The sequence below is a fragment of the Schistocerca piceifrons genome, chromosome 3, assembly GCF_021461385.2.
Source record: "Schistocerca piceifrons isolate TAMUIC-IGC-003096 chromosome 3, iqSchPice1.1, whole genome shotgun sequence".
Classification (NCBI taxonomy): Eukaryota; Metazoa; Arthropoda; class Insecta; order Orthoptera; family Acrididae; genus Schistocerca; species Schistocerca piceifrons.
In genome coordinates this window covers 926402294-926427492 of record NC_060140.1, presented here as the reverse complement: position 1 = coordinate 926427492, position 25199 = coordinate 926402294, and the positions used below count along the sequence as shown (strand labels likewise).

Genomic DNA, 25199 nt, shown 5'->3' with positions numbered 1-25199 from the left:
TCAAATTCACATTGGACGTTATTCTGCCTTTCCTCACTATCATCGTAAATCATTTCCATTACTTACAGTCAGGTATAAATACAGCCACGAGGCAGAAGAAGCAGACGACACGCGAGGCGCCGCCGGCCCAGTCGCACGAGGTAAACACTGCTCGCTCGGCACCGAGGTGTTGCCAGGCGGGCAGCCAGCCAAGTACTAACCGGGCCCAATGATGCTTAACTTCGGTGATCGGACGAGAACCGGTGCAATCATCATGGTATGGCCGTTGGCACTCACGTAATGTAGGAGCACGGCAGAATTCGCGTTCGGCTTCTCTCCCAATACACAAAGTGTTAGTTTTCCGCCGCATTTGACGAAAGCACTTTCTTCCGCAACAGCCAGCTCCTCGAGGACGGCGCGGGGGGCGCGCCCAGCGTCCCAGCGGAGCGACGGCCGAATTAGCGGGCGCACCGCCGCGTGTGTGAGACGCACTGCTGCTCGTTGCACGTCCTGTCATTCGCTGGGCGCGTGCAGCCTTCGACACTAGCGGAGGACGCATCTTGTCCCTGGTGTCCAGCGGAGGGCCTGTGCGGGGTGTGGCAGTGTCGTGCTGGAGGGCGCCACTGGTAGCGATGTGGGCTTCCTCGCCTCGCCTCACACCAGGTGTCTGCGTAGTTCGCAGAGCATTCGCACCATTCCTATCCCTGTCCCCGTCCCGACTTGTCCCGACTTTGCTCGACTGCCGCTCGCTGCCGCTCGGGTCGTGGCCCATATGACAGTACAAGCACGACAAACATCTGCGAGACGGCCGTGGGCCTAACGGGCGTGTCCGAGACGCCGTTTGCGGCGGCTAGGGCAGCGCCGTGCCGTGGAAAGGTGCGAAAACAGGGACACAGGAGGGTCGCCAATGCATTCATCTCTTCTAGCGACGAAAGAGAAATTTTTGTTTACAAATCTGCAGCCGTACAATGCAACAAAACAATAAGCCCTGACGTATTTCAGGACGTATCTGTCGGTTCGTACTGTTTTGTTATCTCCAGAGACTCTTTGGAAATCTTCCTTGGCACATTCTTCTTCGAGCTGAGGCCATTAATATCGTATCTTATGTTTATTACAGTCGTTTATTTTCAATTTTTTTTTTTTGTTGGAACTTTGCACTGCTACGAAACAGTAGGAGGCCCTGGCTTATTTCAGATCACATCTGTCGATTCGTAGTGTTTCGTTATTGTCAAGGATTTCTTGGCACGTTTAAATTGCTGAAGGAAGCATCTTTGTCACAACGGAAAGGTAGTATGAAAAGAGGGCTGGCAGGGGTAGCGATGCAAAAAGGAGAAAATGTAAGGGATCCAACAGCACCTTTCTTTTTTTATTGGGCTGCCAGGGGTAGCGAGATAATAACAAAAAAAAGAAGGGAGCCAACAGCACCCGGGTTTCCCAGGCGGTCACCCATCCAAGTACTAACCGGGCCCAATGATGCTTAACTTCGGTGATCGGACGAGAACCGGTGCAATCATCATGGTATGGCCGTTGGCACTCACGTAATGTAGGAGCACGGCAGAATTCGCGTTCGGCTTCTCTCCCAATACACAAAGTGTTAGTTTTCCGCCGCATTTGACGAAAGCACGTCCTTCCGCAACAGCCAGTTCCTCGAGGACGCGCGCGGGGGGCGCGCCCCACCGCCGCGTGTGTGAGACGCACTGCTGCTCGTTGCACCTCCTGTCATTCGCTGGGCGCGTGCAGCCTTCGACACTAGCGGAGGACGCAACTTGTCCCTGGTGGCCAGCGGAGGGCCTGTGCGGGGTGTGGCAGTGTCGTGCTGGAGGGCGCCACTGGTAGCGATGTGGGCTTCCTCGCCTCGCCTCACACCAGGTGTCTGCGTAGTTCGCAGAGCATTCGCACCATTCCTATCCCTGTCCCCGTCCCGACTTGTCCCGACTTTGCTCGACTGCCGCTCGCTGCCGCTCGGGTCGTGGCCCATATGACAGTACAAGCACGACAAACATCTGCGAGACGGCCGTGGGCCTAACGGGCGTGTCCGAGACGCCGTTTGCGGCGGCTAGGGCAGCGCCGTGCCGTGGAAAGGTGCGAAAACAGGGACACAGGAGGGTCGCCAATGCATTCATCTCTTCTAGCGACGAAAGAGAAATTTTTGTTTACAAATCTGCAGCCGTACAATGCAACAAAACAATAAGCCCTGACGTATTTCAGGACGTATCTGTCGGTTCGTACTGTTTTGTTATCTCCAGAGACTCTTTGGAAATCTTCCTTGGCACATTCTTCTTCGAGCTGAGGCCATTAATATCGTATCTTATGTTTATTACAGTCGTTTATTTTCAATTTTTTTTTTTGTTGGAACTTTGCACTGCTACGAAACAGTAGGAGGCCCTGGCTTATTTCAGATCACATCTGTCGATTCGTAGTGTTTCGTTATTGTCAAGGATTTCTTGGCACGTTTAAATTGCTGAAGGAAGCATCTTTGTCACAACGGAAAGGTAGTATGAAAAGAGGGCTGGCAGGGGTAGCGATGCAAAAAGGAGAAAATGTAAGGGATCCAACAGCACCTTTCTTTTTTTATTGGGCTGCCAGGGGTAGCGAGATAATAACAAAAAAAAGAAGGGAGCCAACAGCACCCGGGTTTCCCAGGCGGTCACCCATCCAAGTACTAACCGGGCCCAATGATGCTTAACTTCGGTGATCGGACGAGAACCGGTGCAATCATCATGGTATGGCCGTTGGCACTCACGTAATGTAGGAGCACGGCAGAATTCGCGTTCGGCTTCTCTCCCAATACACAAAGTGTTAGTTTTCCGCCGCATTTGACGAAAGCACGTCCTTCCGCAACAGCCAGTTCCTCGAGGACGCGCGCGGGGGGCGCGCCCCACCGCCGCGTGTGTGAGACGCACTGCTGCTCGTTGCACCTCCTGTCATTCGCTGGGCGCGTGCAGCCTTCGACACTAGCGGAGGACGCAACTTGTCCCTGGTGGCCAGCGGAGGGCCTGTGCGGGGTGTGGCAGTGTCGTGCTGGAGGGCGCCACTGGTAGCGATGTGGGCTTCCTCGCCTCGCCTCACACCAGGTGTCTGCGTAGTTCGCAGAGCATTCGCACCATTCCTATCCCTGTCCCCGTCCCGACTTGTCCCGACTTTGCTCGACTGCCGCTCGCTGCCGCTCGGGTCGTGGCCCATATGACAGTACAAGCACGACAAACATCTGCGAGACGGCCGTGGGCCTAACGGGCGTGTCCGAGACGCCGTTTGCGGCGGCTAGGGCAGCGCCGTGCCGTGGAAAGGTGCGAAAACAGGGACACAGGAGGGTCGCCAATGCATTCATCTCTTCTAGCGACGAAAGAGAAATTTTTGTTTACAAATCTGCAGCCGTACAATGCAACAAAACAATAAGCCCTGACGTATTTCAGGACGTATCTGTCGGTTCGTACTGTTTTGTTATCTCCAGAGACTCTTTGGAAATCTTCCTTGGCACATTCTTCTTCGAGCTGAGGCCATTAATATCGTATCTTATGTTTATTACAGTCGTTTATTTTCAATTTTTTTTTTTTGTTGGAACTTTGCACTGCTACGAAACAGTAGGAGGCCCTGGCTTATTTCAGATCACATCTGTCGATTCGTAGTGTTTCGTTATTGTCAAGGATTTCTTGGCACGTTTAAATTGCTGAAGGAAGCATCTTTGTCACAACGGAAAGGTAGTATGAAAAGAGGGCTGGCAGGGGTAGCGATGCAAAAAGGAGAAAATGTAAGGGATCCAACAGCACCTTTCTTTTTTTATTGGGCTGCCAGGGGTAGCGAGATAATAACAAAAAAAAGAAGGGAGCCAACAGCACCCGGGTTTCCCAGGCGGTCACCCATCCAAGTACTAACCGGGCCCAATGATGCTTAACTTCGGTGATCGGACGAGAACCGGTGCAATCATCATGGTATGGCCGTTGGCACTCACGTAATGTAGGAGCACGGCAGAATTCGCGTTCGGCTTCTCTCCCAATACACAAAGTGTTAGTTTTCCGCCGCATTTGACGAAAGCACTTTCTTCCGCAACAGCCAGCTCCTCGAGGACGGCGCGGGGGGCGCGCCCAGCGTCCCAGCGGAGCGACGGCCGAATTAGCGGGCGCACCGCCGCGTGTGTGAGACGCACTGCTGCTCGTTGCACGTCCTGTCATTCGCTGGGCGCGTGCAGCCTTCGACACTAGCGGAGGACGCATCTTGTCCCTGGTGTCCAGCGGAGGGCCTGTGCGGGGTGTGGCAGTGTCGTGCTGGAGGGCGCCACTGGTAGCGATGTGGGCTTCCTCGCCTCGCCTCACACCAGGTGTCTGCGTAGTTCGCAGAGCATTCGCACCATTCCTATCCCTGTCCCCGTCCCGACTTGTCCCGACTTTGCTCGACTGCCGCTCGCTGCCGCTCGGGTCGTGGCCCATATGACAGTACAAGCACGACAAACATCTGCGAGACGGCCGTGGGCCTAACGGGCGTGTCCGAGACGCCGTTTGCGGCGGCTAGGGCAGCGCCGTGCCGTGGAAAGGTGCGAAAACAGGGACACAGGAGGGTCGCCAATGCATTCATCTCTTCTAGCGACGAAAGAGAAATTTTTGTTTACAAATCTGCAGCCGTACAATGCAACAAAACAATAAGCCCTGACGTATTTCAGGACGTATCTGTCGGTTCGTACTGTTTTGTTATCTCCAGAGACTCTTTGGAAATCTTCCTTGGCACATTCTTCTTCGAGCTGAGGCCATTAATATCGTATCTTATGTTTATTACAGTCGTTTATTTTCAATTTTTTTTTTTGTTGGAACTTTGCACTGCTACGAAACAGTAGGAGGCCCTGGCTTATTTCAGATCACATCTGTCGATTCGTAGTGTTTCGTTATTGTCAAGGATTTCTTGGCACGTTTAAATTGCTGAAGGAAGCATCTTTGTCACAACGGAAAGGTAGTATGAAAAGAGGGCTGGCAGGGGTAGCGATGCAAAAAGGAGAAAATGTAAGGGATCCAACAGCACCTTTCTTTTTTTATTGGGCTGCCAGGGGTAGCGAGATAATAACAAAAAAAAGAAGGGAGCCAACAGCACCCGGGTTTCCCAGGCGGTCACCCATCCAAGTACTAACCGGGCCCAATGATGCTTAACTTCGGTGATCGGACGAGAACCGGTGCAATCATCATGGTATGGCCGTTGGCACTCACGTAATGTAGGAGCACGGCAGAATTCGCGTTCGGCTTCTCTCCCAATACACAAAGTGTTAGTTTTCCGCCGCATTTGACGAAAGCACGTCCTTCCGCAACAGCCAGTTCCTCGAGGACGCGCGCGGGGGGCGCGCCCCACCGCCGCGTGTGTGAGACGCACTGCTGCTCGTTGCACCTCCTGTCATTCGCTGGGCGCGTGCAGCCTTCGACACTAGCGGAGGACGCAACTTGTCCCTGGTGGCCAGCGGAGGGCCTGTGCGGGGTGTGGCAGTGTCGTGCTGGAGGGCGCCACTGGTAGCGATGTGGGCTTCCTCGCCTCGCCTCACACCAGGTGTCTGCGTAGTTCGCAGAGCATTCGCACCATTCCTATCCCTGTCCCCGTCCCGACTTGTCCCGACTTTGCTCGACTGCCGCTCGCTGCCGCTCGGGTCGTGGCCCATATGACAGTACAAGCACGACAAACATCTGCGAGACGGCCGTGGGCCTAACGGGCGTGTCCGAGACGCCGTTTGCGGCGGCTAGGGCAGCGCCGTGCCGTGGAAAGGTGCGAAAACAGGGACACAGGAGGGTCGCCAATGCATTCATCTCTTCTAGCGACGAAAGAGAAATTTTTGTTTACAAATCTGCAGCCGTACAATGCAACAAAACAATAAGCCCTGACGTATTTCAGGACGTATCTGTCGGTTCGTACTGTTTTGTTATCTCCAGAGACTCTTTGGAAATCTTCCTTGGCACATTCTTCTTCGAGCTGAGGCCATTAATATCGTATCTTATGTTTATTACAGTCGTTTATTTTCAATTTTTTTTTTTTGTTGGAACTTTGCACTGCTACGAAACAGTAGGAGGCCCTGGCTTATTTCAGATCACATCTGTCGATTCGTAGTGTTTCGTTATTGTCAAGGATTTCTTGGCACGTTTAAATTGCTGAAGGAAGCATCTTTGTCACAACGGAAAGGTAGTATGAAAAGAGGGCTGGCAGGGGTAGCGATGCAAAAAGGAGAAAATGTAAGGGATCCAACAGCACCTTTCTTTTTTTATTGGGCTGCCAGGGGTAGCGAGATAATAACAAAAAAAAGAAGGGAGCCAACAGCACCCGGGTTTCCCAGGCGGTCACCCATCCAAGTACTAACCGGGCCCAATGATGCTTAACTTCGGTGATCGGACGAGAACCGGTGCAATCATCATGGTATGGCCGTTGGCACTCACGTAATGTAGGAGCACGGCAGAATTCGCGTTCGGCTTCTCTCCCAATACACAAAGTGTTAGTTTTCCGCCGCATTTGACGAAAGCACTTTCTTCCGCAACAGCCAGCTCCTCGAGGACGGCGCGGGGGGCGCGCCCAGCGTCCCAGCGGAGCGACGGCCGAATTAGCGGGCGCACCGCCGCGTGTGTGAGACGCACTGCTGCTCGTTGCACGTCCTGTCATTCGCTGGGCGCGTGCAGCCTTCGACACTAGCGGAGGACGCATCTTGTCCCTGGTGTCCAGCGGAGGGCCTGTGCGGGGTGTGGCAGTGTCGTGCTGGAGGGCGCCACTGGTAGCGATGTGGGCTTCCTCGCCTCGCCTCACACCAGGTGTCTGCGTAGTTCGCAGAGCATTCGCACCATTCCTATCCCTGTCCCCGTCCCGACTTGTCCCGACTTTGCTCGACTGCCGCTCGCTGCCGCTCGGGTCGTGGCCCATATGACAGTACAAGCACGACAAACATCTGCGAGACGGCCGTGGGCCTAACGGGCGTGTCCGAGACGCCGTTTGCGGCGGCTAGGGCAGCGCCGTGCCGTGGAAAGGTGCGAAAACAGGGACACAGGAGGGTCGCCAATGCATTCATCTCTTCTAGCGACGAAAGAGAAATTTTTGTTTACAAATCTGCAGCCGTACAATGCAACAAAACAATAAGCCCTGACGTATTTCAGGACGTATCTGTCGGTTCGTACTGTTTTGTTATCTCCAGAGACTCTTTGGAAATCTTCCTTGGCACATTCTTCTTCGAGCTGAGGCCATTAATATCGTATCTTATGTTTATTACAGTCGTTTATTTTCAATTTTTTTTTTTGTTGGAACTTTGCACTGCTACGAAACAGTAGGAGGCCCTGGCTTATTTCAGATCACATCTGTCGATTCGTAGTGTTTCGTTATTGTCAAGGATTTCTTGGCACGTTTAAATTGCTGAAGGAAGCATCTTTGTCACAACGGAAAGGTAGTATGAAAAGAGGGCTGGCAGGGGTAGCGATGCAAAAAGGAGAAAATGTAAGGGATCCAACAGCACCTTTCTTTTTTTATTGGGCTGCCAGGGGTAGCGAGATAATAACAAAAAAAAGAAGGGAGCCAACAGCACCCGGGTTTCCCAGGCGGTCACCCATCCAAGTACTAACCGGGCCCAATGATGCTTAACTTCGGTGATCGGACGAGAACCGGTGCAATCATCATGGTATGGCCGTTGGCACTCACGTAATGTAGGAGCACGGCAGAATTCGCGTTCGGCTTCTCTCCCAATACACAAAGTGTTAGTTTTCCGCCGCATTTGACGAAAGCACTTTCTTCCGCAACAGCCAGCTCCTCGAGGACGGCGCGGGGGGCGCGCCCAGCGTCCCAGCGGAGCGACGGCCGAATTAGCGGGCGCACCGCCGCGTGTGTGAGACGCACTGCTGCTCGTTGCACGTCCTGTCATTCGCTGGGCGCGTGCAGCCTTCGACACTAGCGGAGGACGCATCTTGTCCCTGGTGTCCAGCGGAGGGCCTGTGCGGGGTGTGGCAGTGTCGTGCTGGAGGGCGCCACTGGTAGCGATGTGGGCTTCCTCGCCTCGCCTCACACCAGGTGTCTGCGTAGTTCGCAGAGCATTCGCACCATTCCTATCCCTGTCCCCGTCCCGACTTGTCCCGACTTTGCTCGACTGCCGCTCGCTGCCGCTCGGGTCGTGGCCCATATGACAGTACAAGCACGACAAACATCTGCGAGACGGCCGTGGGCCTAACGGGCGTGTCCGAGACGCCGTTTGCGGCGGCTAGGGCAGCGCCGTGCCGTGGAAAGGTGCGAAAACAGGGACACAGGAGGGTCGCCAATGCATTCATCTCTTCTAGCGACGAAAGAGAAATTTTTGTTTACAAATCTGCAGCCGTACAATGCAACAAAACAATAAGCCCTGACGTATTTCAGGACGTATCTGTCGGTTCGTACTGTTTTGTTATCTCCAGAGACTCTTTGGAAATCTTCCTTGGCACATTCTTCTTCGAGCTGAGGCCATTAATATCGTATCTTATGTTTATTACAGTCGTTTATTTTCAATTTTTTTTTTTGTTGGAACTTTGCACTGCTACGAAACAGTAGGAGGCCCTGGCTTATTTCAGATCACATCTGTCGATTCGTAGTGTTTCGTTATTGTCAAGGATTTCTTGGCACGTTTAAATTGCTGAAGGAAGCATCTTTGTCACAACGGAAAGGTAGTATGAAAAGAGGGCTGGCAGGGGTAGCGATGCAAAAAGGAGAAAATGTAAGGGATCCAACAGCACCTTTCTTTTTTTATTGGGCTGCCAGGGGTAGCGAGATAATAACAAAAAAAAGAAGGGAGCCAACAGCACCCGGGTTTCCCAGGCGGTCACCCATCCAAGTACTAACCGGGCCCAATGATGCTTAACTTCGGTGATCGGACGAGAACCGGTGCAATCATCATGGTATGGCCGTTGGCACTCACGTAATGTAGGAGCACGGCAGAATTCGCGTTCGGCTTCTCTCCCAATACACAAAGTGTTAGTTTTCCGCCGCATTTGACGAAAGCACGTCCTTCCGCAACAGCCAGTTCCTCGAGGACGCGCGCGGGGGGCGCGCCCCACCGCCGCGTGTGTGAGACGCACTGCTGCTCGTTGCACCTCCTGTCATTCGCTGGGCGCGTGCAGCCTTCGACACTAGCGGAGGACGCAACTTGTCCCTGGTGGCCAGCGGAGGGCCTGTGCGGGGTGTGGCAGTGTCGTGCTGGAGGGCGCCACTGGTAGCGATGTGGGCTTCCTCGCCTCGCCTCACACCAGGTGTCTGCGTAGTTCGCAGAGCATTCGCACCATTCCTATCCCTGTCCCCGTCCCGACTTGTCCCGACTTTGCTCGACTGCCGCTCGCTGCCGCTCGGGTCGTGGCCCATATGACAGTACAAGCACGACAAACATCTGCGAGACGGCCGTGGGCCTAACGGGCGTGTCCGAGACGCCGTTTGCGGCGGCTAGGGCAGCGCCGTGCCGTGGAAAGGTGCGAAAACAGGGACACAGGAGGGTCGCCAATGCATTCATCTCTTCTAGCGACGAAAGAGAAATTTTTGTTTACAAATCTGCAGCCGTACAATGCAACAAAACAATAAGCCCTGACGTATTTCAGGACGTATCTGTCGGTTCGTACTGTTTTGTTATCTCCAGAGACTCTTTGGAAATCTTCCTTGGCACATTCTTCTTCGAGCTGAGGCCATTAATATCGTATCTTATGTTTATTACAGTCGTTTATTTTCAATTTTTTTTTTTTGTTGGAACTTTGCACTGCTACGAAACAGTAGGAGGCCCTGGCTTATTTCAGATCACATCTGTCGATTCGTAGTGTTTCGTTATTGTCAAGGATTTCTTGGCACGTTTAAATTGCTGAAGGAAGCATCTTTGTCACAACGGAAAGGTAGTATGAAAAGAGGGCTGGCAGGGGTAGCGATGCAAAAAGGAGAAAATGTAAGGGATCCAACAGCACCTTTCTTTTTTTATTGGGCTGCCAGGGGTAGCGAGATAATAACAAAAAAAAGAAGGGAGCCAACAGCACCCGGGTTTCCCAGGCGGTCACCCATCCAAGTACTAACCGGGCCCAATGATGCTTAACTTCGGTGATCGGACGAGAACCGGTGCAATCATCATGGTATGGCCGTTGGCACTCACGTAATGTAGGAGCACGGCAGAATTCGCGTTCGGCTTCTCTCCCAATACACAAAGTGTTAGTTTTCCGCCGCATTTGACGAAAGCACTTTCTTCCGCAACAGCCAGCTCCTCGAGGACGGCGCGGGGGGCGCGCCCAGCGTCCCAGCGGAGCGACGGCCGAATTAGCGGGCGCACCGCCGCGTGTGTGAGACGCACTGCTGCTCGTTGCACGTCCTGTCATTCGCTGGGCGCGTGCAGCCTTCGACACTAGCGGAGGACGCATCTTGTCCCTGGTGTCCAGCGGAGGGCCTGTGCGGGGTGTGGCAGTGTCGTGCTGGAGGGCGCCACTGGTAGCGATGTGGGCTTCCTCGCCTCGCCTCACACCAGGTGTCTGCGTAGTTCGCAGAGCATTCGCACCATTCCTATCCCTGTCCCCGTCCCGACTTGTCCCGACTTTGCTCGACTGCCGCTCGCTGCCGCTCGGGTCGTGGCCCATATGACAGTACAAGCACGACAAACATCTGCGAGACGGCCGTGGGCCTAACGGGCGTGTCCGAGACGCCGTTTGCGGCGGCTAGGGCAGCGCCGTGCCGTGGAAAGGTGCGAAAACAGGGACACAGGAGGGTCGCCAATGCATTCATCTCTTCTAGCGACGAAAGAGAAATTTTTGTTTACAAATCTGCAGCCGTACAATGCAACAAAACAATAAGCCCTGACGTATTTCAGGACGTATCTGTCGGTTCGTACTGTTTTGTTATCTCCAGAGACTCTTTGGAAATCTTCCTTGGCACATTCTTCTTCGAGCTGAGGCCATTAATATCGTATCTTATGTTTATTACAGTCGTTTATTTTCAATTTTTTTTTTTTGTTGGAACTTTGCACTGCTACGAAACAGTAGGAGGCCCTGGCTTATTTCAGATCACATCTGTCGATTCGTAGTGTTTCGTTATTGTCAAGGATTTCTTGGCACGTTTAAATTGCTGAAGGAAGCATCTTTGTCACAACGGAAAGGTAGTATGAAAAGAGGGCTGGCAGGGGTAGCGATGCAAAAAGGAGAAAATGTAAGGGATCCAACAGCACCTTTCTTTTTTTATTGGGCTGCCAGGGGTAGCGAGATAATAACAAAAAAAAGAAGGGAGCCAACAGCACCCGGGTTTCCCAGGCGGTCACCCATCCAAGTACTAACCGGGCCCAATGATGCTTAACTTCGGTGATCGGACGAGAACCGGTGCAATCATCATGGTATGGCCGTTGGCACTCACGTAATGTAGGAGCACGGCAGAATTCGCGTTCGGCTTCTCTCCCAATACACAAAGTGTTAGTTTTCCGCCGCATTTGACGAAAGCACGTCCTTCCGCAACAGCCAGTTCCTCGAGGACGCGCGCGGGGGGCGCGCCCCACCGCCGCGTGTGTGAGACGCACTGCTGCTCGTTGCACCTCCTGTCATTCGCTGGGCGCGTGCAGCCTTCGACACTAGCGGAGGACGCAACTTGTCCCTGGTGGCCAGCGGAGGGCCTGTGCGGGGTGTGGCAGTGTCGTGCTGGAGGGCGCCACTGGTAGCGATGTGGGCTTCCTCGCCTCGCCTCACACCAGGTGTCTGCGTAGTTCGCAGAGCATTCGCACCATTCCTATCCCTGTCCCCGTCCCGACTTGTCCCGACTTTGCTCGACTGCCGCTCGCTGCCGCTCGGGTCGTGGCCCATATGACAGTACAAGCACGACAAACATCTGCGAGACGGCCGTGGGCCTAACGGGCGTGTCCGAGACGCCGTTTGCGGCGGCTAGGGCAGCGCCGTGCCGTGGAAAGGTGCGAAAACAGGGACACAGGAGGGTCGCCAATGCATTCATCTCTTCTAGCGACGAAAGAGAAATTTTTGTTTACAAATCTGCAGCCGTACAATGCAACAAAACAATAAGCCCTGACGTATTTCAGGACGTATCTGTCGGTTCGTACTGTTTTGTTATCTCCAGAGACTCTTTGGAAATCTTCCTTGGCACATTCTTCTTCGAGCTGAGGCCATTAATATCGTATCTTATGTTTATTACAGTCGTTTATTTTCAATTTTTTTTTTTTGTTGGAACTTTGCACTGCTACGAAACAGTAGGAGGCCCTGGCTTATTTCAGATCACATCTGTCGATTCGTAGTGTTTCGTTATTGTCAAGGATTTCTTGGCACGTTTAAATTGCTGAAGGAAGCATCTTTGTCACAACGGAAAGGTAGTATGAAAAGAGGGCTGGCAGGGGTAGCGATGCAAAAAGGAGAAAATGTAAGGGATCCAACAGCACCTTTCTTTTTTTATTGGGCTGCCAGGGGTAGCGAGATAATAACAAAAAAAAGAAGGGAGCCAACAGCACCCGGGTTTCCCAGGCGGTCACCCATCCAAGTACTAACCGGGCCCAATGATGCTTAACTTCGGTGATCGGACGAGAACCGGTGCAATCATCATGGTATGGCCGTTGGCACTCACGTAATGTAGGAGCACGGCAGAATTCGCGTTCGGCTTCTCTCCCAATACACAAAGTGTTAGTTTTCCGCCGCATTTGACGAAAGCACTTTCTTCCGCAACAGCCAGCTCCTCGAGGACGGCGCGGGGGGGCGCGCCCAGCGTCCCAGCGGAGCGACGGCCGAATTAGCGGGCGCACCGCCGCGTGTGTGAGACGCACTGCTGCTCGTTGCACGTCCTGTCATTCGCTGGGCGCGTGCAGCCTTCGACACTAGCGGAGGACGCATCTTGTCCCTGGTGTCCAGCGGAGGGCCTGTGCGGGGTGTGGCAGTGTCGTGCTGGAGGGCGCCACTGGTAGCGATGTGGGCTTCCTCGCCTCGCCTCACACCAGGTGTCTGCGTAGTTCGCAGAGCATTCGCACCATTCCTATCCCTGTCCCCGTCCCGACTTGTCCCGACTTTGCTCGACTGCCGCTCGCTGCCGCTCGGGTCGTGGCCCATATGACAGTACAAGCACGACAAACATCTGCGAGACGGCCGTGGGCCTAACGGGCGTGTCCGAGACGCCGTTTGCGGCGGCTAGGGCAGCGCCGTGCCGTGGAAAGGTGCGAAAACAGGGACACAGGAGGGTCGCCAATGCATTCATCTCTTCTAGCGACGAAAGAGAAATTTTTGTTTACAAATCTGCAGCCGTACAATGCAACAAAACAATAAGCCCTGACGTATTTCAGGACGTATCTGTCGGTTCGTACTGTTTTGTTATCTCCAGAGACTCTTTGGAAATCTTCCTTGGCACATTCTTCTTCGAGCTGAGGCCATTAATATCGTATCTTATGTTTATTACAGTCGTTTATTTTCAATTTTTTTTTTTGTTGGAACTTTGCACTGCTACGAAACAGTAGGAGGCCCTGGCTTATTTCAGATCACATCTGTCGATTCGTAGTGTTTCGTTATTGTCAAGGATTTCTTGGCACGTTTAAATTGCTGAAGGAAGCATCTTTGTCACAACGGAAAGGTAGTATGAAAAGAGGGCTGGCAGGGGTAGCGATGCAAAAAGGAGAAAATGTAAGGGATCCAACAGCACCTTTCTTTTTTTATTGGGCTGCCAGGGGTAGCGAGATAATAACAAAAAAAAGAAGGGAGCCAACAGCACCCGGGTTTCCCAGGCGGTCACCCATCCAAGTACTAACCGGGCCCAATGATGCTTAACTTCGGTGATCGGACGAGAACCGGTGCAATCATCATGGTATGGCCGTTGGCACTCACGTAATGTAGGAGCACGGCAGAATTCGCGTTCGGCTTCTCTCCCAATACACAAAGTGTTAGTTTTCCGCCGCATTTGACGAAAGCACGTCCTTCCGCAACAGCCAGTTCCTCGAGGACGCGCGCGGGGGGCGCGCCCCACCGCCGCGTGTGTGAGACGCACTGCTGCTCGTTGCACCTCCTGTCATTCGCTGGGCGCGTGCAGCCTTCGACACTAGCGGAGGACGCAACTTGTCCCTGGTGGCCAGCGGAGGGCCTGTGCGGGGTGTGGCAGTGTCGTGCTGGAGGGCGCCACTGGTAGCGATGTGGGCTTCCTCGCCTCGCCTCACACCAGGTGTCTGCGTAGTTCGCAGAGCATTCGCACCATTCCTATCCCTGTCCCCGTCCCGACTTGTCCCGACTTTGCTCGACTGCCGCTCGCTGCCGCTCGGGTCGTGGCCCATATGACAGTACAAGCACGACAAACATCTGCGAGACGGCCGTGGGCCTAACGGGCGTGTCCGAGACGCCGTTTGCGGCGGCTAGGGCAGCGCCGTGCCGTGGAAAGGTGCGAAAACAGGGACACAGGAGGGTCGCCAATGCATTCATCTCTTCTAGCGACGAAAGAGAAATTTTTGTTTACAAATCTGCAGCCGTACAATGCAACAAAACAATAAGCCCTGACGTATTTCAGGACGTATCTGTCGGTTCGTACTGTTTTGTTATCTCCAGAGACTCTTTGGAAATCTTCCTTGGCACATTCTTCTTCGAGCTGAGGCCATTAATATCGTATCTTATGTTTATTACAGTCGTTTATTTTCAATTTTTTTTTTTTTGTTGGAACTTTGCACTGCTACGAAACAGTAGGAGGCCCTGGCTTATTTCAGATCACATCTGTCGATTCGTAGTGTTTCGTTATTGTCAAGGATTTCTTGGCACGTTTAAATTGCTGAAGGAAGCATCTTTGTCACAACGGAAAGGTAGTATGAAAAGAGGGCTGGCAGGGGTAGCGATGCAAAAAGGAGAAAATGTAAGGGATCCAACAGCACCTTTCTTTTTTTATTGGGCTGCCAGGGGTAGCGAGATAATAACAAAAAAAAGAAGGGAGCCAACAGCACCCGGGTTTCCCAGGCGGTCACCCATCCAAGTACTAACCGGGCCCAATGATGCTTAACTTCGGTGATCGGACGAGAACCGGTGCAATCATCATGGTATGGCCGTTGGCACTCACGTAATGTAGGAGCACGGCAGAATTCGCGTTCGGCTTCTCTCCCAATACACAAAGTGTTAGTTTTCCGCCGCATTTGACGAAAGCACTTTCTTCCGCAACAGCCAGCTCCTCGAGGACGGCGCGGGGGGCGCGCCCAGCGTCCCAGCGGAGCGACGGCCGAATTAGCGGGCGCACCGCCGCGTGTGTGAGACGCACTGCTGCTCGTTGCACGTCCTGTCATTCGCTGGGCGCGTGCAGCCTTCGACACTAGCGGAGGACGCATCTTGTCCCTGGTGTCCAGCGGAGGGCCTGTGCGGGGTGTGGCAGTGTCGTGCTGGAGGGCGCCACTGGTAGCGATGTGGGCTTCCTCGCCTCGCCTCACACCAGGTGTCTGCGTAGTTCGCAGAGCATTCGCACCATTCCTATCCCTGTCCCCGTCCCGACTTGTCCCGACTTTGCTCGACTGCCGCTCGCTGCCGCTCGGGTCGTGGCCCATATGACAGTACAAGCACGACAAACATCTGCGAGACGGCCGTGGGCCTAACGGGCGTGTCCGAGACGCCGTTTGCGGCGGCTAGGGCAGCGCCGTGCCGTGGAAAGGTGCGAAAACAGGGACACAGGAGGGTCGCCAATGCATTCATCTCTTCTAGCGACGAAAGAGAAATTTTTGTTTACAAATCTGCAGCCGTACAATGCAACAAAACAATAAGCCCTGACGTATTTCAGGACGTATCTGTCGGTTCGTACTGTTTTGTTATCTCCAGAGACTCTTTGGAAATCTTCCTTGGCACATTCTTCTTCGAGCTGAGGCCATTAATATCGTATCTTATGTTTATTACAGTCGTTTATTTTCAATTTTTTTTTTTTGTTGGAACTTTGCACTGCTACGAAACAGTAGGAGGCCCTGGCTTATTTCAGATCACATCTGTCGATTCGTAGTGTTTCGTTATTGTCAAGGATTTCTTGGCACGTTTAAATTGCTGAAGGAAGCATCTTTGTCACAACGGAAAGGTAGTATGAAAAGAGGGCTGGCAGGGGTAGCGATGCAAAAAGGAGAAAATGTAAGGGATCCAACAGCACCTTTCTTTTTTTATTGGGCTGCCAGGGGTAGCGAGATAATAACAAAAAAAAGAAGGGAGCCAACAGCACCCGGGTTTCCCAGGCGGTCACCCATCCAAGTACTAACCGGGCCCAATGATGCTTAACTTCGGTGATCGGACGAGAACCGGTGCAATCATCATGGTATGGCCGTTGGCACTCACGTAATGTAGGAGCACGGCAGAATTCGCGTTCGGCTTCTCTCCCAATACACAAAGTGTTAGTTTTCCGCCGCATTTGACGAAAGCACGTCCTTCCGCAACAGCCAGTTCCTCGAGGACGCGCGCGGGGGGCGCGCCCCACCGCCGCGTGTGTGAGACGCACTGCTGCTCGTTGCACCTCCTGTCATTCGCTGGGCGCGTGCAGCCTTCGACACTAGCGGAGGACGCAACTTGTCCCTGGTGGCCAGCGGAGGGCCTGTGCGGGGTGTGGCAGTGTCGTGCTGGAGGGCGCCACTGGTAGCGATGTGGGCTTCCTCGCCTCGCCTCACACCAGGTGTCTGCGTAGTTCGCAGAGCATTCGCACCATTCCTATCCCTGTCCCCGTCCCGACTTGTCCCGACTTTGCTCGACTGCCGCTCGCTGCCGCTCGGGTCGTGGCCCATATGACAGTACAAGCACGACAAACATCTGCGAGACGGCCGTGGGCCTAACGGGCGTGTCCGAGACGCCGTTTGCGGCGGCTAGGGCAGCGCCGTGCCGTGGAAAGGTGCGAAAACAGGGACACAGGAGGGTCGCCAATGCATTCATCTCTTCTAGCGACGAAAGAGAAATTTTTGTTTACAAATCTGCAGCCGTACAATGCAACAAAACAATAAGCCCTGACGTATTTCAGGACGTATCTGTCGGTTCGTACTGTTTTGTTATCTCCAGAGACTCTTTGGAAATCTTCCTTGGCACATTCTTCTTCGAGCTGAGGCCATTAATATCGTATCTTATGTTTATTACAGTCGTTTATTTTCAATTTTTTTTTTTTGTTGGAACTTTGCACTGCTACGAAACAGTAGGAGGCCCTGGCTTATTTCAGATCACATCTGTCGATTCGTAGTGTTTCGTTATTGTCAAGGATTTCTTGGCACGTTTAAATTGCTGAAGGAAGCATCTTTGTCACAACGGAAAGGTAGTATGAAAAGAGGGCTGGCAGGGGTAGCGATGCAAAAAGGAGAAAATGTAAGGGATCCAACAGCACCTTTCTTTTTTTATTGGGCTGCCAGGGGTAGCGAGATAATAACAAAAAAAAGAAGGGAGCCAACAGCACCCGGGTTTCCCAGGCGGTCACCCATCCAAGTACTAACCGGGCCCAATGATGCTTAACTTCGGTGATCGGACGAGAACCGGTGCAATCATCATGGTATGGCCGTTGGCACTCACGTAATGTAGGAGCACGGCAGAATTCGCGTTCGGCTTCTCTCCCAATACACAAAGTGTTAGTTTTCCGCCGCATTTGACGAAAGCACTTTCTTCCGCAACAGCCAGCTCCTCGAGGACGGCGCGGGGGGCGCGCCCAGCGTCCCAGCGGAGCGACGGCCGAATTAGCGGGCGCACCGCCGCGTGTGTGAGACGCACTGCTGCTCGTTGCACGTCCTGTCATTCGCTGGGCGCGTGCAGCCTTCGACACTAGCGGAGGACGCATCTTGTCCCTGGTGTCCAGCGGAGGGCCTGTGCGGGGTGTGGCAGTGTCGTGCTGGAGGGCGCCACTGGTAGCGATGTGGGCTTCCTCGCCTCGCCTCACACCAGGTGTCTGCGTAGTTCGCAGAGCATTCGCACCATTCCTATCCCTGTCCCCGTCCCGACTTGTCCCGACTTTGCTCGACTGCCGCTCGCTGCCGCTCGGGTCGTGGCCCATATGACAGTACAAGCACGACAAACATCTGCGAGACGGCCGTGGGCCTAACGGGCGTGTCCGAGACGCCGTTTGCGGCGGCTAGGGCAGCGCCGTGCCGTGGAAAGGTGCGAAAACAGGGACACAGGAGGGTCGCCAATGCATTCATCTCTTCTAGCGACGAAAGAGAAATTTTTGTTTACAAATCTGCAGCCGTACAATGCAACAAAACAATAAGCCCTGACGTATTTCAGGACGTATCTGTCGGTTCGTACTGTTTTGTTATCTCCAGAGACTCTTTGGAAATCTTCCTTGGCACATTCTTCTTCGAGCTGAGGCCATTAATATCGTATCTTATGTTTATTACAGTCGTTTATTTTCAATTTTTTTTTTTGTTGGAACTTTGCACTGCTACGAAACAGTAGGAGGCCCTGGCTTATTTCAGATCACATCTGTCGATTCGTAGTGTTTCGTTATTGTCAAGGATTTCTTGGCACGTTTAAATTGCTGAAGGAAGCATCTTTGTCACAACGGAAAGGTAGTATGAAAAGAGGGCTGGCAGGGGTAGCGATGCAAAAAGGAGAAAATGTAAGGGATCCAACAGCACCTTTCTTTTTTTATTGGGCTGCCAGGGGTAGCGAGATAATAACAAAAAAAAGAAGGGGAGCCAACAGCACCCGGGTTTCCCAGGCGGTCACCCATCCAAGTACTAACCGGGCCCAATGATGCTTAACTTCGGTGATCGGACGAGAACCGGTGCAATCATCATGGTATGGCCGTTGGCACTCACGTAATGTAGGAGCCACGGCAGAATTCGCGTTCGGCTTCTCTCCCAATACACAAAGTGTTAGTTTTCCGCCGCATTTGACGAAAGCACGTCCTTCCGCAACAGCCAGTTCCTCGAGGACGCGCGCGGGGGGCGCGCCCCACCGCCGCGTGTGTGAGACGCACTGCTGCTCGTTGCACCTCCTGTCATTCGCTGGGCGCGTGCAGCCTTCGACACTAGCGGAGGACGCAACTTGTCCCTGGTGGCCAGCGGAGGGCCCTGTGCGGGGTGTGGCAGTGTCGTGCTGGAGGGCGCCACTGGTAGGCGATGTGGGCTTCCTCGCCTCGCCTCACACCAGGTGTCTGGCGTAGTTCGCAGAGCATTCGCACCATTCCTATCCCTGTCCCCGTCCCGACTTGTCCCGACTTTGCTCGACTGCCGCTCGCTGCCGCTCGGGTCGTGGCCCATATGACAGTACAAGCACGACAAACATCTGCGAGACGGCCGTGGGCCTAACGGGCGTGTCCGAGACGCCGTTTGCGGCGGCTAGGGCAGCGCCGTGCCGTGGAAAGGTGCGAAAACAGGGACACAGGAGGGTCGCCAATGCATTCATCTCTTCTAGCGACGAAAGAGAAATTTTTGTTTACAAATCTGCAGCCGTACAATGCAACAAAACAATAAGCCCTGACGTATTTCAGGACGTATCTGTCGGTTCGTACTGTTTTGTTATCTCCAGAGACTCTTTGGAAATCTTCCTTGGCACATTCTTCTTCGAGCTGAGGCCATTAATATCGTATCTTATGTTTATTACAGTCGTTTATTTTCAATTTTTTTTTTTTGTTGGAACTTTGCACTGCTACGAAACAGTAGGAGGCCCTGGCTTATTTCAGATCACATCTGTCGATTCGTAGTGTTTCGTTATTGTCAAGGATTTCTTGGCACGTTTAAATTGCTGAAGGAAGCATCTTTGTCACAACGGAAAGGTAGTATGAAAAGAGGGCTGGCAGGGGTAGCGATGCAAAAAGGAGAAAATGTAAGGGATCCAACAGCACCTTTCTTTTTTTATTGGGCTGCCAGGGGTAGCGAGATAATAACAAAAAAAAGAAGGGAGCCAACAGCACCCGGGTTTCCCAGGCGGTCACCCATCCCAAGTACTGAACCGGGCCCAATGATGCTTAACTTCGGTGATCGGACGAGAACCGGTGCAATCATCATGGTATGGCCGTTGGCACTCACGTAATGTAGGAGCACGGCAGAATTCGCGTTCGGCTTCTCTCCCAATACACAAAGTGTTAGTTTTCCGCCGCATTTGACGAAAGCACTTTCTTCCGCAACAGCCAGCTCCTCGAGGACGGGCGCGGGGGGGCGCGCCCAGCGTCCCAGCGGAGCGACGGCCGAATTAGCGGGCGCACCGCCGCGTGTGTGAGACGCACTGCTGCTCGTTGCACGTCCTGTCATTCGCTGGGCGCGTGCAGCCTTCGACACTAGCGGAGGACGCATCTTGTCCCTGGTGTCCAGCGGAGGGCCTGTGCGGGGTGTGGCAGTGTCGTGCTGGAGGGCGCCACTGGTAGCGATGTGGGCTTCCTCGCCCTCGCCTCACACCAGGTGTCTGCGTAGTTCGCAGAGCATTCGCACCATTCCTATCCCTGTCCCCGTCCCCGACTTGTCCCGACTTTGCTCGACTGCCGCTCGCTGCCGCTCGGGTCGTGGCCCATATGACAGTACAAGCACGACAAACATCTGCGAGACGGCGTGGCCTAACGGGCGTGTCCCGAGACGCCGTTTGCGGCGGCCTAGGGCAGCGCCGTGCCGTGGAAAGGTGCGAAAACAGGGACACAGGAGGGTCGCCAATGCATTCATCTCTTCTAGCGACGAAAGAGAAATTTTTGGTTTACAATCTGCAGCCGTACAATGCAACAAAAACAATAAGCCCTGACGTATTTCAGGACGTATCTGTCGGTTCGTACTGTTTTGTTTATCTCCAGAGACTCTTTGGAAATCTTCCTTGGCACATTCTTCTTCGAGCTGAGGCCATTAATATCGTATCTTATGTTTATTACAGTCGTTTATTTTCAATTTTTTTTTTTGTTGGAACTTTGGCACTGCCTACGAAACAGTAGGAGGCCCTGGCTTATTTCAGATCACATCTGTCCGATTCGTAGTGTTTCGTTATTGTCAAGGATTTCTTGGCACGTTTAAATTGGCTGAAGGAAGCATCTTTGTCACAACGGAAAGGTAGTATGAAAAGAGGGCTGGCAGGGGTAGCGATGCAAAAAGGAGAAAATGTAAGGGATCCAACAGCACCTTTCTTTTTTTATTGGGCTGCCAGGGGTAGCGAGATAATAACAAAAAAAAGAAGGGAGCCAACAGCACCCGGGTTTCCCAGGCGGTCACCCATCCAAGTACTAACCGGGCCCAATGATGCTTAACTTCGGTGATCGGACGAGAACCGGTGCAATCATCATGGTATGGCCGTTGGCACTCACGTAATGTAGGAGCACGGCAGAATTCGCGTTCGGCTTCTCTCCCAATACACAAAGTGTTAGTTTTCCGCCGCATTTGACGAAAGCACGTCCTTCCGCAACAGCCAGTTCCTCGAGGACGCGCGCGGGGGGCGCGCCCCACCGCCGCGTGTGTGAGACGCACTGCTGCTCGTTGCACCTCCTGTCATTCGCTGGGCGCGTGCAGCCTTCGACACTAGCGGAGGGACGCAACTTGTCCCTGGTGGCCAGCGGAGGGCCTGTGCGGGGGTGTGGCAGTGTCGTGCTGGAGGGCGCCACTGGTAGCGATGTGGGCTTCCTCGCCTCGCCTCACACCAGGTGTCTGCGTAGTTCGCAGAGCATTCGCACCATTCCTATCCCTGTCCCCGTCCCGACTTGTCCCGACTTTGCTCGACTGCCGCTCGCTGCGCTCGGGTCGTGGCCCATATGACAGTACAAGCACGACAAACATCTGCGAGACGGCCGTGGGCCTAACGGGCGTGTCGAGACGCCCGTTTGCGGCGGCTAGGGCAGCGCCGTGCCGTGGAAAGGTGCGAAAACAGGGACACAGGAGGGTCGCCAATGCATTCATCTCTTCTAGCGACGAAAGAGAAATTTTTGTTTACAAATCTGCAGCCGTACAATGCAACAAAACAATAAGCCCTGACGTATTTCAGGACGTATCTGTCGGTTCGTACTGTTTTGTTATCTCCAGAGACTCTTTGGAAATCTTCCTTGGCACATTCTTCTTCGAGCTGAGGCCATTAATATCGTATCTTATGTTTATTACAGTCGTTTATTTTCAATTTTTTTTTTTTTGTTGGAACTTTGCACTGCTACGAAACAGTAGGAGGCCCTGGCTTATTTCAGATCACATCTGTCGATTCGTAGTGTTTCGTTATTGTCAAGGATTTCTTGGCACGTTTAAATTGCTGAAGGAAGCATCTTTGTCACAACGGAAAGGTAGTATGAAAAGAGGGCTGGCAGGGGTAGCGATGCAAAAAGGAGAAAATGTAAGGGATCCAACAGCACCTTTCTTTTTTTTATTGGGCTGCCAGGGGGTAGCGAGATAATAACAAAAAAAAGAAGGGAGCCAACAGCACCCGGGTTTCCCAGGCGGTCACCCATCCAAGTACTAACCGGGCCCAATGATGCTTAACTTCGGTGATCGGACGAGAACCGGTGCAATCATCATGGTAATGGCCGTTGGCACTCACGTAATGTAGGAGCACGGCAGAATTCGCGTTCGGCTTCTCTCCCAATACACAAAGTGTTAGTTTTCCGCCGCATTTGACGAAAGCACTTTCTTCCGCAACAGCCAGCTCCTCGAGGACGGCGCGGGGGGCGCGCCCAGCGTCCAGCGGAGCGACGGCGCGAATTAGCGGGCGCACCGCCGCGTGTGTGAGACGCACTGCTGCTCGTTGCACGTCCTGTCATTCGCTGGGCGCGTGCAGCCTTCGACACTAGCGGAGGACGCATCTTGTCCCTGGTGTCCAGCGGAGGGGCCTGTGCGGGGTGTGGCAGTGTCGTGCTGGAGGGCGCCACTGGTAGCGATGTGGGCTTCCTCGCCTCGCCTCACACCAGGTGTCTGCGTAGTTCGCAGAGCATTCGCACCATTCCTATCCCTGTCCCCGTCCCGACTTGTCCCGACTTTGCTCGACTGCCGCTCGCTGCCGCTCGGGTCGTGGCCCATATGACAGTACAAGCACGCACAAACATCTGCGAGACGGCCGTGGGCCTAACGGGCGTGTCCGAGACGCCGTTTGCGGCGGCTAGGGCAGCGCCGTGCCGTGGAAAGGTGCGAAAACAGGGACACAGGAGGGTCGCCAATGCATTCATCTCTTCTAGCGACGAAAGAGAAATTTTTGTTTACAAATCTGCAGCCGTACAATGCAACAAAACAATAAGCCCTGACGTATTTCAGGACGTATCTGTCGGTTCGTACTGTTTTGTTATCTCCAGAGACTCTTTGGAAATCTTCCTTGGCACATTCTCTTCGAGCTGAGGCCATTAATATCGTATCTTATGTTTATTACAGTCGTTTATTTTCAATTTTTTTTTTTTTAGTTGGAACTTTGCCACTGCTACGAAACAGTAGGAGGCCCTGGCTTATTTCAGATCACATCTGTCGATTCGTAGTGTTTCGTTATTGTCAAGGATTTCTTGGCACGTTTAAATTGCTGAAGGAAGCATCTTTGTCACAACGGAAAGGTAGTATGAAAAGAGGGCTGGCAGGGGTAGCGATGCAAAAAGGAGAAAATGTAAGGGATCCAACAGCACCTTTCTTTTTTTATTGGGCTGCCAGGGGTAGCGAGATAATAACAAAAAAAAGAAGGGAGCCAACAGCACCCGGGTTTCCCAGGCGGTCACCCATCCAAGTACTAACCGGGCCCAATGATGCTTAACTTCGGTGATCGGACGAGAACCGGTGCAATCATCATGGTATGGCCGTTGGCACTCACGTAATGTAGGAGCACGGCAGAATTCGCGTTCGGCTTCTCTCCCAATACACAAAGTGTTAGTTTTCCGCCGCATTTGACGAAAGCACTTTCTTCCGCAACAGCCAGCTCCTCGAGGACGGCGCGGGGGCGCGCCCAGCGTCCCAGCGGGAGCGACGGCCGAATTAGCGGGCGCACCGCCGCGTGTGTGAGACGCACTGCTGCTCGTTGCACGTCCTGTCATTCGCTGGGCGCGTGCAGGCCTTCGACACTAGCGGAGGACGCATCTTGTCCCTGGTGTCCAGCGGAGGGGCCTGTGCGGGGTGTGGCAGTGTCGTGCTGGAGGGCGCCACTGGTAGCGATGTGGGCTTCCTCGCCTCGCCTCACACCAGGTGTCTGCGTAGTTCGCAGAGCATTCGCACCATTCCTATCCCTGTCCCCGTCCCGACTTGTCCCGACTTTGCTCGACTGCCGCTCGCTGCCGCTCGGTTCGTGGCCCATAATGACAGTACAAGCACGACAAACATCTGCGAGGACGGCCGTGGGCCTAACGGGCGTGTCCGAGACGCCGTTTGCGGCGGCTAGGGCAGCGCCGTGCCGTGGAAAGGTGCGAAAACAGGGACACAGGAGGGTCGCCAATGCATTCATCTCTTCTAGCTGACGAAAGAGAAATTTTTGTTTACAAATCTGCAGCCGTACAATGCAACAAAACAATAAGCCCTGACGTATTTCAGGACGTATCTGTCGGTTCGTACTGTTTTGTTATCTCCCAGAGGACTCTTTGGAAATCTTCCTTGGCACATTCTTCTTCGAGCTGAGGCCATTAATATCGTATCTTATGTTTATTACAGTCGTTTATTTTCAATTTTTTTTTTTGTTGGAACTTTGCACTGCTACGAAAACAGTAGGAGGCCCTGGCTTATTTCAGATCACATCTGTCGATTCGTAGTGTTTCGTTTATTGTCAAGGATTTCTTGGCACGTTTAAATTGCTGAAGGAAGCATCTTTGTCACAACGGAAAGGTAGTATGAAAAGAGGGCTGGGCAGGGGTAGCGATGCAAAAAAGGAGAAAATGTAAGGGATCCAACAGCACCTTTCTTTTTTTATTGGGCTGCCAGGGGTAGCGAGATAATAACAAAAAAAAGAAGGGAGCCAACAGCACCCAGGGTTTCCCAGGCGGTCACCCATCCAAGTACTAACCGGGCCCAATGATGCTTAACTTCGGGTGATCGGACGAGAACCGGTGCAATCATCATGGTATGGCCGTTGGCACTCACGTAATGTAGGAGCACGGCAGAATTCGCGTTCGGCTTCTCTCCCAATACACAAAAGTGTTTTAGTTTTCCGCCGCATTTGACGAAAGCACGTCCCTTCCGCAACAGCCAGGTTCCTCGAGGACGCCGCGCGGGGGGCGCGCCCCACCGCCGCGCGTGTGTGAGACGCACTGCTGCTCGTTGCACCTCCTGTCATTCGCTGGGGTCGCGTGCAGCCTTCGGACACTAGCGGAGGACGCAACTTGTCCCTGGTGGCCAGCGGAGGGCCTGTGCGGGGTGTGGCAGTGTCGTGCTGGAGGGCGCCACTGGTAGCGATGTGGGCTTCCTCGCCTCGCCTCACACCAGGTGTCTGCGTAGTTCGCAGAGCATTCGCACCATTCCTATCCCT

General features: G+C 53.4%; 20 non-coding genes and 1 pseudogene across 20 annotated transcripts; all 21 read right to left on the bottom strand.

The window, feature by feature from the left end:
- Nucleotides 1-152: 152 nt before the first annotated feature.
- LOC124790638 lies at nucleotides 153-270 on the bottom strand (annotated as a pseudogene).
- Nucleotides 271-1392: 1122 nt separating this feature from the next.
- On the bottom strand, nucleotides 1393-1511 carry LOC124790574. Its single transcript, XR_007016317.1, has one exon. It is a non-coding gene; the product is annotated as a 5S ribosomal RNA (ribosomal RNA).
- Nucleotides 1512-2597: 1086 nt separating this feature from the next.
- Nucleotides 2598-2716, bottom strand: LOC124790563. The gene has a single exon (XR_007016316.1). It is a non-coding gene; the product is annotated as a 5S ribosomal RNA (ribosomal RNA).
- A 1087-nt stretch (nucleotides 2717-3803) lies between these two features.
- On the bottom strand, nucleotides 3804-3922 carry LOC124790551. The gene has a single exon (XR_007016314.1). It is a non-coding gene; the product is annotated as a 5S ribosomal RNA (ribosomal RNA).
- A 1121-nt stretch (nucleotides 3923-5043) lies between these two features.
- Nucleotides 5044-5162, bottom strand: LOC124790539. Its single transcript, XR_007016313.1, has one exon. It is a non-coding gene; the product is annotated as a 5S ribosomal RNA (ribosomal RNA).
- A 1087-nt stretch (nucleotides 5163-6249) lies between these two features.
- LOC124790527 lies at nucleotides 6250-6368 on the bottom strand. The gene has a single exon (XR_007016312.1). It is a non-coding gene; the product is annotated as a 5S ribosomal RNA (ribosomal RNA).
- A 1121-nt stretch (nucleotides 6369-7489) lies between these two features.
- Nucleotides 7490-7608, bottom strand: LOC124790515. Its single transcript, XR_007016309.1, has one exon. It is a non-coding gene; the product is annotated as a 5S ribosomal RNA (ribosomal RNA).
- A 1121-nt stretch (nucleotides 7609-8729) lies between these two features.
- LOC124790504 lies at nucleotides 8730-8848 on the bottom strand. The gene has a single exon (XR_007016299.1). It is a non-coding gene; the product is annotated as a 5S ribosomal RNA (ribosomal RNA).
- A 1087-nt stretch (nucleotides 8849-9935) lies between these two features.
- Nucleotides 9936-10054, bottom strand: LOC124790493. The gene has a single exon (XR_007016288.1). It is a non-coding gene; the product is annotated as a 5S ribosomal RNA (ribosomal RNA).
- Nucleotides 10055-11176: 1122 nt separating this feature from the next.
- Nucleotides 11177-11295, bottom strand: LOC124790481. The gene has a single exon (XR_007016277.1). It is a non-coding gene; the product is annotated as a 5S ribosomal RNA (ribosomal RNA).
- A 1087-nt stretch (nucleotides 11296-12382) lies between these two features.
- LOC124790456 lies at nucleotides 12383-12501 on the bottom strand. Its single transcript, XR_007016266.1, has one exon. It is a non-coding gene; the product is annotated as a 5S ribosomal RNA (ribosomal RNA).
- A 1122-nt stretch (nucleotides 12502-13623) lies between these two features.
- LOC124790342 lies at nucleotides 13624-13742 on the bottom strand. The gene has a single exon (XR_007016255.1). It is a non-coding gene; the product is annotated as a 5S ribosomal RNA (ribosomal RNA).
- Nucleotides 13743-14830: 1088 nt separating this feature from the next.
- LOC124790225 lies at nucleotides 14831-14949 on the bottom strand. Its single transcript, XR_007016244.1, has one exon. It is a non-coding gene; the product is annotated as a 5S ribosomal RNA (ribosomal RNA).
- Nucleotides 14950-16071: 1122 nt separating this feature from the next.
- On the bottom strand, nucleotides 16072-16190 carry LOC124791154. The gene has a single exon (XR_007016567.1). It is a non-coding gene; the product is annotated as a 5S ribosomal RNA (ribosomal RNA).
- Nucleotides 16191-17277: 1087 nt separating this feature from the next.
- Nucleotides 17278-17396, bottom strand: LOC124790790. The gene has a single exon (XR_007016339.1). It is a non-coding gene; the product is annotated as a 5S ribosomal RNA (ribosomal RNA).
- A 1122-nt stretch (nucleotides 17397-18518) lies between these two features.
- On the bottom strand, nucleotides 18519-18637 carry LOC124790674. The gene has a single exon (XR_007016328.1). It is a non-coding gene; the product is annotated as a 5S ribosomal RNA (ribosomal RNA).
- Nucleotides 18638-19728: 1091 nt separating this feature from the next.
- On the bottom strand, nucleotides 19729-19849 carry LOC124790513. The gene has a single exon (XR_007016308.1). It is a non-coding gene; the product is annotated as a 5S ribosomal RNA (ribosomal RNA).
- Nucleotides 19850-20980: 1131 nt separating this feature from the next.
- Nucleotides 20981-21099, bottom strand: LOC124790557. The gene has a single exon (XR_007016315.1). It is a non-coding gene; the product is annotated as a 5S ribosomal RNA (ribosomal RNA).
- Nucleotides 21100-22190: 1091 nt separating this feature from the next.
- On the bottom strand, nucleotides 22191-22310 carry LOC124790511. Its single transcript, XR_007016306.1, has one exon. It is a non-coding gene; the product is annotated as a 5S ribosomal RNA (ribosomal RNA).
- A 1126-nt stretch (nucleotides 22311-23436) lies between these two features.
- On the bottom strand, nucleotides 23437-23555 carry LOC124790166. Its single transcript, XR_007016238.1, has one exon. It is a non-coding gene; the product is annotated as a 5S ribosomal RNA (ribosomal RNA).
- Nucleotides 23556-24687: 1132 nt separating this feature from the next.
- On the bottom strand, nucleotides 24688-24808 carry LOC124790512. Its single transcript, XR_007016307.1, has one exon. It is a non-coding gene; the product is annotated as a 5S ribosomal RNA (ribosomal RNA).
- Between the last annotated feature and the right edge of the window lie 391 nt (nucleotides 24809-25199).